General features: G+C 41.8%; 1 protein-coding gene across 8 annotated transcripts in view; it reads left to right on the top strand.

Annotated features, from left to right (window-relative positions):
* Positions 1 to 452: 452 nt before the first annotated feature.
* NCOA2 (nuclear receptor coactivator 2) overlaps positions 453 to 11,019 on the top strand; it is a 175,700-nt gene continuing 165,133 nt past the window's right edge. For all 8 annotated transcript variants that reach the window (XM_070747910.1, XM_070747916.1, XM_070747914.1 and 5 more), the window contains exon 1: positions 453 to 651. The gene's annotated coding sequence lies outside the window, so the exon portion shown is untranslated. The remainder of the gene's footprint in view (positions 652 to 11,019) is intronic.

The following is an 11,019-nucleotide window of genomic DNA, read 5'->3' as shown; positions in this document are numbered from 1 at the left end:
AGATACATAGGTAAGACAATCGGACAAGGGACGGAAGGCACTTACTAGTGCACTTATGCACGCCCCTTAAAACGGCTCTGCAGAAAAGAGCGCCTTGTCGTCTTCACGCCGTCCGAGGAAAGGAAATCGATGAATCACACCGATTGGTTTCCATTTCTCTTTTGTTAAACAAATGCGTACAATGGCATCCTCTCCTGCCCGCCTTCTTTGCTTCAGTCATGGCTTCTTTCGGGTTGGTTGGTTGGTTAGTTTCTCCCCTGTTCCAACACATCGGTTTACGTCCCAGCGACTAACGTTTATAAAGTCGCAAAGGGAAGTTTCCTCTCAGCGAGCCGCCCCGCCAAGACGACAGCCGCCGACGGGGCTGGGGTGCGCGCGCCCTCTTTCCGTCGCAGGGAGTGGCGGCGGCGGCGGCGGCCCTCCCAGTCCCTCCTCTCTGGCTGGAGAGCTTTGCGGAGAGTAGGAGGAGGAGGGGGGAGGAGGAGGGTGAGAGCTGTGGGAGGGTCTCCATTGAAATAAACAAGCAGCCAGTGATTAAAACGGGAACATGGCGGCCGCGGAAGACTCGGCAGTTTCAGCTTCCTCTTACAAAGCAAAGGTCAGCGCCGGCGGCAGCTCGAGCGAGAGGAGCCGGAGACTTGACTGACCTCGGTAAATGGCGCCCCTTCTCTGCGGAACGCGGCGGCGGGAAGGGGGGGGGATGGGAGAGTTGGGTAGCAAGAGGGGCGCTCCCGGCTGTCGGATAACCCGAGCTTGCGCGCGACGCTGTCGGGGGAGGAAGGCGAAGGCACTGATGCCGGGAAGACCGAAACGGGAGAGAGAGAGAGACAGCCTGGATTAGCCGGAGTTCTCCTTCTCCCGCCGCCTCCCCGTGAGGCAACTTGAGGGGCTCCGCACCCGAAAAGGGAGGGAGACAGGCGTCGATCTGGTTGTCCGCTGCTCCTTGAATGAGGGGCGTGCGGTTCCCTCACGCCGGGGAAGGAAGAATGGGAAGGGGGCAGCGAAGAACTGGTCCGAAGTTGGCCTTTAATAATGTCTTCTGCTTTCTCTTTAAATTAGAAGAAGGGGGCGTCTCAGCCGTTCGGCTCGAAGGGGGCGGGAGAAAGAAGTGGGGAGCCGCCTCGGGGAAGCGGGGGTGCCGCTGGCAGGGAAAGAGCTGCGCCTCCTCCTCCTCCTCTCAGGAGGGTCGCTCCGTGCAGAAGAGATTTTAAGGGGGTGGCAGCTGAAAGTGCTCCCGCCTCTATCTCTCCGCGCTTTCCTCAGGGAGCCCCCTCAGGCGTCCCCCGGCGAGTGCCAGAGGGACCGAGCCCCTTCAGGAAGGGAGGCGGCGACGGGGGCTGTCGCGGTTGCAAGTTGCCTAGGCGGAGGAAAAAAAATTGAGTCGGGGCGACACAACTCCCACCCCCCACCCCGCCCCCGGGCTTTTGTTGTGGTGAACTTCTTCTCTAACTTTTGTGCGCGGCGGCGGCGGCCTTCGCAGTCCCTCTTTCCCAGAACCCGACTACTAGGCCCTGCCTGCCTGCTGGCCGCTGGGTGCGAGCGCAGCCTGGGGAGCCGCATTGCTGCTTCGAGTTGCCTGGCTGGGTGGGTGGGGGGAGGGGACGGCGGCGGGAGTAGTAGTAGTAGCGGAGGTGGAGGCGGCTCCCCGCAGCGCCTCGGCTGCGCTGGCCTCTCCGCAGGGCGGCCTAAGCGGGCCGGGTTTCTTGGGCCGCTGGATTGATTTAATGGGAGGCTTCCCGGGCGCCTCGGCTTCGGAGCCACCCGGGTGTTCAGACGCCTCTTTCTCTCCCCCCCCCCCCCCCCAGTCCGTCTGGGCGGCATCGATCGCGCTGTGTCCAATTATGCGGGGATAGAGATGGTGGGAGTGCGGGGAGAAGCGTCACCTTGCTCTCTGTGTGCGACCCGCTTGGTTTTCATGGGTCAAAGACCAAAAAATCCCTGTACAGTATTTCCATCCTCCCGTACCTCTTAATTGTATTTGGAGAATTGCGTACGCCTCCTCTTTTCCCGGGTGGCGGCGAGGATGTTGCGCCTAATCCCTTTTCCACCTGCTCCCTGAGCTTTTCCTTGTGCAAGGGAGGAGGAGAGGGTTGTTGGACGCAAACGGCACAATTTTGCCATAGCTTTCTATGGAAGATGTACGCAGTACATCGGGCCCTGGTTTCAAGAAGCAAGGCCTTTTCTTTCTTTTTGCTTCCTGATAGGCAGCAGCTTTCTTATTCCTTGCTCCTGCTGTTGCAAAGGCATCCAGGGTTATTGGTTGTCTTGGTAACTTTGACTTTGTTCGTGTAGTATCTATTTTTCATCTCTGCCACTTTCCACAGATTGTTGTCACTGGCCTGATACTGCGGCTTTCTTAGGCTCATTGTATTGTACAAAAGTAGGAGAAGAAAGCAGCGTTGAATAATAATTTTAAAAAACGAATAATAAATTCATATTTTTGTTTACCTGTAAATCACATGTGTATAGTTCTTTCAATGACAGATTTGTTTAGGGGACTGCAAAGAGATTACTATGCATATATTAGGAATATAATTCTAAAACTTTCATGAAAAGACAATATGACCATTTTTTAAAGAAAAACTTGTTCACTGAAACAATTCATTAATTTAAAATTTTCATGAAAAGCTGTTTGTATAGTTACTAGAGTTGATAATAACTTGATGTGCATAATAAAAAAATAGAGTTTTAACTGTCTGGGAAAGTCTGAAATTATATCAAAATTCTGAATATCCTAAATTACTAATTTATAAGTGAATGTGAATAATAGTGTACAGATTTTTAAAATAAACATAAAACACTGTGTAAATGTTCCAGTATTTCTGGTTTCATTATAATTTAAATATCCTTTTTAAAAAGAAACCTGGACAGTAAAGGTGTTTTTAAAAAAATAAAATACAGATTTACAACTTAATTTGTAATTTGTGAATGTAAAAGCTACTTATGTACACTATATCTACTGGGCTTCCAGGATAGTAGCTCAACTTTAGCCAATGCAAATATATTCTGTGGCATACAAGACTGTTGATACTTGGATTACCAAATAACCAGTTCTTAATTACTTGTTCCATTGTGATTTACTGTGTTTCTTAATACAATGACAAAATTTACAAAAACCGTTTAGTAAAAATGTTGCTCTGTAAAAATCTTTCTTTTCTAGTGGCTACAAAATACCTATTTTCTTATTCAGATGTTTCTTTTTAGTAATGATTTTGGTGGTAGTAACAATCACATGCCTTGATATTTGTGTTTTAAGTGTGCAATAGTACATGAAAGATTATTACATAATAAAATTACTGACTTCTAAATTGGTGGAGGCCTTATGTTGATAGATTTATCTTTTTTAGATATGTATATAGATTTATAGGTAGTATCTATAGAGTCATGAATCTCATTATTAAACTCATCTTCAATAATGAGGATTAAGCTGTAAAGCAAAATATGCTTCTTTGTGGCCTGCTAAGGATGCCCTCATTGATTCTTAAGTTTCTCTTGGGTAACCAACATGCTCAGTGTTACAAGTTGCCATATAAATTCGATAAAATAGTTTCTAGGATTTTTATGATACTGTATATCATGGGTGTCCAACCTTTTGGCTTACCTGGATCTCATTGAGTAAAGAGGAATTGTCATGGACCCCATATAAAATATAATACATAAATAAAAAACTTCTTTTAAAAGCTTTTGATCCACTGGGCTCTCCAGGGTTATATGTGGGTTGGACAAACCTGTATGCTATTGTTTATTTCAGAAGAGGACTCCAGTGGGGAATAGCTGGCGTGGAATCAATAATTAAATTTGATTGTATTCATTGTGGTCTGACTAAGAAAAATGATACTGTCATCTATCTTTTTATTGTTTATTAATTTATATCAAACTTTCCCTCAAGGACCGTGATGGTGAACCTATGGCATGCTTGCCAGAGGTGGCACGCAGAGCCGTCTGTGGGCATGCCTGCTGTTGCCAGCTGCTCTTCTGGTTTTTGGCATCTTTTCATATGCCGGAGCGCCATGGTGCCCATGCATGTGCCTGAAACCCAAAGACTAAGGTGGTCTTACGGGGTTATGGCACACCAGTGCGCACGCTTCAAAATGTTCACAATCACTGCTATAGGACCTCCGCCAATCCAATTGTTATCTACAATAACCCCATGCAAAGTACAGTGATGCCTCATCTTACAAACGCCTCATCATACAAACTTTTCAAGATACAAACCCGGGGTTTAAGATTTTTTTGCCTCTTCTTACAAACTATTTTCACCTTACAAACCCACCGCCACCACTGGGATGCCCCGCCTGCAGACTTCTGTTGCCAGCGAAGCACCGTTTTTTGTGCTGCTGGGATTCCCCTGAGGCTCCCCTCCATGGGAAACCCCACCTCCGGACTTCCGTTGCCAATGAAGCACTTGTTTTTGCGATGCTGGGATTCCCCTGCTGGGATTCCCCTGCAGCATCGCAAAAACACAGAAGTCCGGAGGTGGGGTTTCCTATAGAGGGGAACCTCAGGGGAATCCCGGCAGCACAAAAACGGGCGCTTCGGCTGGCAAAAGGGGTGAATTTTGGGCTTGCACGCATTAATCGCTTTTCCATTGATTCCTATGGGAAACATTGTTTCATCTTACAAACTTTTCACCTTAAGAACCTCATCCCAGAACCAATTAAGTTTGTAAGACAAGGTATCACTGTATTGAAAAAGGCCTTATCCTCTCAAGGACTTAGTTCAGCTGCTTCAAAAGTGTTCCTTGGTTTCTTATATCACTATGCACTGATAATATTTTCAGTGGGATGTTGGTGAAGTGGCTACACGGGCACTTGGATATGGAAATTATATGGGAAGATTTCAGAGGAGTTGTACTGAACTTTTCAAAGAACACAGCTGCTTTAAAAGCTTCAAGTAGTGCAGTTATTTTACACACAAATGTTTCAGAAAAATGCTTCTTTAAATACAGCTTCTTTAAATACCGGTACTTCAAATAGCCTGCCATAAATTTACATATTGCATTTGCAGGCTTAGTTATTATATGAGTGATAACCTGTAGGTTGTTTCTAACATCTGTTGTGAGCTGCCCCAAGACTTCGGAGAGGGGCGGCATACAAATCTAATAAATTGAATTGAATTGAATCTTTAACATTTGCTGTAGTCACTATTCATTTTAACCTTTAGATAATTGTTGAATGTTTGACAATCTGGAAATGATAAAAACATGTTTTTGGACAATAATTCCAGTGTTTGGGTGGAAAAATAATATACCGGTAAGTGATAGTCATGCTAAATGAAGTTGATAAAATGGGTTTAAAATAGACTTCGTTATAGCTGTTCTACAATGTTCATTGTCTTCTGTCACCTTTTGCTGATGATTTTGCCTCCATGTTGACATCTGTTGTAGTTTGTAGCTACTGTATAATGTACTCTCTCAGGGTGGATTCGTAATGCAGAAATTTTGAGATTTCATCTGCAAGGAAAATGTAGGCGTTCTGAAATATTTTACAAATATTGTAGTCTAAATCAATTGACTTACACATTTACATAACAATCTATTTGGAAAGTCCTTGGTGTTCCTTTCTCTGTTCTTTCTTGTATTAAAGAAAGATTCTAATAATACTAGATGTGCTAACTTTTTCCTCAGAATTAAAATCTAGGTATGTTTTCCAGTTACGGTTCATAAATATTTTATTGCTTTCATATCAAGCATTGAAGAGGCAAAGACCATGCATTTAAAATAATATGATTATAACAAACTTGTGAGCCACCAAGATTTTTCTGTGCTTGCAGCAGCACACAAATTTAATCAATAGTACAATATATGTGAGTGTGCATGTGTGTGTGTGAGTGAGATAAGTAAGGCTTCCTCATTGCCCCATATAATGAAAACTTTCTAGGTTAACACTATTTGTATGAAGCAAAACATCCACTATCTGATTATATTCTTTGACCACCTTGGATAGTTTCAATACTAGGCCGTAGAAGGAAATATAGCTACAGAAAGAATTACTTGAACATATGTGTAGCTATAGAAAAAACGAGTGTGGTTGATTATAGCTTTATAAATAAGCTTTCAGTGTACTATATTTTACAGTAAGCTATTTCAATATTACAAAAATGTTTTGACTTGGAAATAAAGATGATAAATTTTAAGTGTAGTATGTCCTGTTGATTCTTCCAAAATATTATTAACTTAGAAAATGAAAGTGAATCCCTTAACTGTTACATGTAAATTAAAAGATACTGTAAATATTCTTACTCATTTGGGAGGAAAGTAAATCTGGTTAATATGTTGCTGCTGCTGCAGTTTAGAAGCTTTTGCTATTTAAGTGGTACAAATATTATTTTAAATAAGTTCAGATGTTTCTCTTTCTGTCATAATATTTGTAGTGCTTCAAGGACAATGTTAGGTAGTAAGTACACTTGAGTAACTACTGAAATATCAGATTCATAAATAACCACTGAAATTCAAACTGAAATAAAACAATTGCTTGTCATGTGTTTGACCTTTCATAATGCTATGTAGACACATGTCATGAGAATCAAAATAATGCAATTCTGCTGAATTCTATAGCTAATTATTTGTTTCATTTCAGTATATCTGTGTTCAATTGTGGTCACTGAACATTATGGAATGTATTCTATTGGCTCTTGGGGAATATAGAGGTCATATTACTTTATTTTCATAGGAAAGCATAGAATGAGTTGTCACCTAAAAATACTGCAGAAAAAACTTCTATTCTCAGCTAAACCTAAAAGAGGAAGTGCACCTGTATGCTAGCAATATTGCATAAAGCTGCTTCCTGTTGAACATTGAAGGTGCATCTTTGTTTATAACCACAGTTGTTTATGTGGGTGAGCTGATTATACTGTATTACTTTTGGTCACATTTTATATTTTATAAACTATTATTTTCCTCTTATATAACTCATTATTCATTAGTCTTCGGAGAGGGGCGGCATACAAATCTAATAAATTATTATTATTATTATTATTATTATTATCATTATTATTATTTTAAAAAATCTTTACTAAGTATTCTGAACACATGTTAATAAAGTGTGAATATGCTTGTATTATTTCCAGGATATTTGGGCGGTACCAAAAAGAGTAAGTCAGGTAAAGCCCAGTTCAGTCCCATATACTTTTGTAACACATTCCAAAGAAACTGTTAGAAATTCAGATCAGCAGATTCAAATGTTGCTGTTGAAACAGGCAATTCTAGATTTTTATAAATAGGTAATCTTCAACCTACAACCACAATTGAGCCCAAAATTTCTGTTGCTAAGCAAAACATGTTAAATGAATTTTGCCCCATGTTACAACCTTTCTTGCTGACCACGGTTAAGTGACTCAGCAGTTGTTAAATTAATAATATAGTTATTAACTGAATCTGTCTTCCCCATTGACTTCGCTTGTCAGAAGGTGATCACATGATCCCAGGACACTGCAACCATCATAAATATTCATCAGTTACCAAGTATTTGATTTTTGATCATGTGACCATGAGAATGCTGTTTCAGTTGTAAGTATGAAAAACAGTCAAGTCATTTTTTCAGTGCCCTTGTAACTTTGAACAGTGACTAAACAAAGTTGAGAAGTACCTTTAGTCAACTGCTTTCTTCTCCCATCAAAAAAGTTTACTTCTGCTTTCCATGTCATCTATCTAGAAAACATATAACATTTTTTCTCATGCACTGTGTGATATGTAAGCAGCCTATCTGTTAAATGCTGTAATATTTTTAATATAAAAGTTCATATTCTAGGGCTCTTTGCTTGGTGATCTCTAAGATTGTATTTTTTTTCATTGCAGATTATGCAAACTAGGATAAGATCATCAATGCTACTAAGCAGTGGGGTTTTCTCTCAGTTTATATTTTAATGGCTTAATCCAGTGATGGCGAACCTATGGCACGGGTGCCACAGGTGGCACGCAGAGCCATATCTGCTGGCATGTGAGCTGTTACCCTAGCTCAGCTCCAACATGCATGTGTGGGCCAGCCATCTGATTTTTGGCTTGCACAGAGGCTCTGGGAGAGTGTTTTTGGCTTCCAGAGAGCTTCCGTGGGGAAGGGGAAGGGCATTTTTACCCTTTCCTGGCTCCAGGGAAGCCTTTGTAGCCTGGGGAGAGCAAAACGCGAGCCTACTGGGCCCACCAGAAGTTGGGAAACGGGCAGTTTCTGGCCTCCAGGAGGTGGGGGAAGCTGTTTTTGCCCTCCCCAGGCATTGAATTATGGGTGTGGGCACTCACGCATGCTTGACAGCACACATGTTTTCCATCACTGTTCTAGATGTTATAATGAGGGCTCCTTGCTTGGTAGTCTCTAAGATTGGTTTTTTCCCTGGTAGATTACCCAAACTAGGGTAAGATCATCAATACTACTAAGCAGTGGGGTTTGCTCCCAGCTTATATTCTAATGTCTTAGTCTGTAAGTGTGGGTGGGGGTGGTCTTAAAAGTACTTTAGTTGGGCAATTTTTTGTTGGTTTATTTGGCAGTTTCTTGATCAGGATACCGTCCCAAATGTGTTTTTTCAGGAGGCATCTGGACTTTCTGAGCACTACTCAGGTGACCCAGAGGGCACAGATAAACCTGTCAAGTGCTTCAAGGATCTTCTAAAAGGATGAAGATGACCAGCTGTCTGAAAGGATTATAAAACCTTCCATTCCTCATTATCCTGTTAGAGCTGAAGAAACATCTTGGATGAGAAGCTAAATGTCTTCAAAGAAGAAACAAGAAAGTCCAATTGCTCTTTGAAAAAGCACCTTTGAGACAACCATGACTGAAAGTCTCTACACACTGTTTACTTGATCGTTAATCAATGATGATTGCTAGTGGACAAGTACTTAGGTCTATTTGTTCCCTTTTTGGATTGTTCATTGTCTGTTTTGCATATTCTATAGACATAGTTTATGTCTATGTCTATTGATGGCAGATTTGACAGAGTGCCAGGCTTCTAGAAATTCCCTAACACTTTTGGACTTGGCTTGGTCTAGTACAGAAAGCAAAAGTGTAGCCACCCGATGCGCATGTGTGCCGGGAAGATGATCTTCTGGTTTCTGGCACACATGCACACTGACCACTGGTCTTCCAGTTTCTGGTTTGCATGCACACATGAAGACCAGTAGGCCAATGAGCATGTGCATGTCAGAAACTGGAAGAGCAGCCATCCAGTGTGCATGTGCGCACCAGATGATCTTCCGGTTCCCAGTTAATACATGTGCACCGGCCATCTGGTCTTCCAGTTTGTGATGCGCATGCGAAGACCAGCTGGCTTGTGTGCATAGTCTTCCTGGCATGCAGCTGCTCTTCCAGTTTCCGGCACTCCCATGTGTGTGAAGACCAGCTGTCTGGAGAGCCGGAACCTGGAAGAGCAATGGCCGATGGCTCGCATGCCTGGAGAGATGGCTCTGCGTGCCACTTCTGGCACGTGTGCTATAGATTCACCATCACAGGTCTAGGACTTTCCCAGTTTCCCAATTGAAACTATGGTTAAGTCTGTCCATATGTTGTGAAATTAAAGAGCTTTCATCATATCTTCTGACTGCTATTGGTATTCATGGATGTGTTCTGCCAGTCTTCTGCCTGTTTGTCCTACATAATGATTGTTGCAGTCATTACACTGTATGTTGTAGATGACTCCTGATTTTTCTTCTGGAGCCGCTGGGTCTTTTGGTTTGCTTAGGATGTTATGAAAGGCTTTAATTAGCTTGTGCTACATTGATTCCACATAGAATTAACCAAGCTCTGAGAGCACAAAAGGACCCCTCATTTCAATCCTGAACTACAAATATTCTCCTTCATTGAAACATTGCTGGATTGAATATAAAGTGTCAGAGGAAACCTATGTAAATATAAATTTATATAAATTTAAATATGTATAAATATATGTCCTAAGCAGTGGTATAAATCTTTTAAATATTATTTTAAATAAGATATTCTGTTTTAATTATTTTTAATTTTTATAAAATTTCATTCGCTCGGCATACATGATTTCTTTTATATGATAAAAAGCATCTTAAAATACTTCTAAATATATATTTCTATATATAATATATTTAATTCTATACTCTAATTCTATGTTGAGAATAAATATTGACATATGGGAAAAATAGGCACATTTGGTACATTTCTATCTCTGTTATTACCACTAACTTTCAGACAATGGAATAATCACTGAAAATGAAATGAAAACAAAATATCTGTATCTGGGGAGATACTAGAATTTGTTTTTGTTATATATTTGTTTGATTATTAATATATTGTCCATTCACAAATACAGGTTCGGGCAGGGGTGTTAAACTTGATTTCATTAAAGGTTGCATCAGGATTGTGTTTGACTTTGGGAGGACCATCACTCATGACAGGGGTATCCATGTTGGTCCAAGTATCCTGCCATCAAAAACAGGCCCTCAAGCTCCACTTTTTGCTGCAACAGCTGCCTGCAACCCTCTTCCAGGAAAACACATGGCCCTCCTGAGCTCTGTTTTTGCTGGCAGAGGGTTGCAGTAGGCCACACAGCAAAAAAACACAGCTCTGGAGCCCATTTTCACTGGAGGGGCACCCTGCGCCAGTCCTTCTCTGTTTCCAGGACGGTCCTACAGGCCAGATCTAAGCATTCCGTGGGCCAGGTCCAGTCCCTGGGTCTTGGGAGTTTGACATCCCTGTTCTAGGGTAATATATAAGAGGAAGTTGGCACCAGGCTAGAAACAGGAAATTGAGTTCTAGTCCTTTTTTCAGTATGAAAGCTGGCTGGCTGGCTGGCTGGCTGACTGGGTCAGGTACTTGCCTCGTTGGTTGTCATTCTGGGAAAAATAGGAGGGAAGAGTAAGTTCACTACTTTGATTTATTTATAAAAATAATAAAAGTGGGTAAAAAAATTTAAACCCCAAAACAATAAAATACATAAAACTTCAATACTGGAAGAATAAAAACTTCTACAGCAGCTGAAGCCATTTATTTAAATTTATATATCTAGTATATTGCCTTGGTCTTTCCTAGTAGTCTCCCATTAAGCAACTAGTTGCCACCTATAACT

The sequence above is a fragment of the Erythrolamprus reginae genome, chromosome 3, assembly GCF_031021105.1.
Source record: "Erythrolamprus reginae isolate rEryReg1 chromosome 3, rEryReg1.hap1, whole genome shotgun sequence".
NCBI lineage: Eukaryota > Metazoa > Chordata > Lepidosauria > Squamata > Dipsadidae > Erythrolamprus > Erythrolamprus reginae.
Note: the sequence above shows the minus strand (reverse complement) of the source record. Positions and strands in the feature narration are given on the sequence as shown.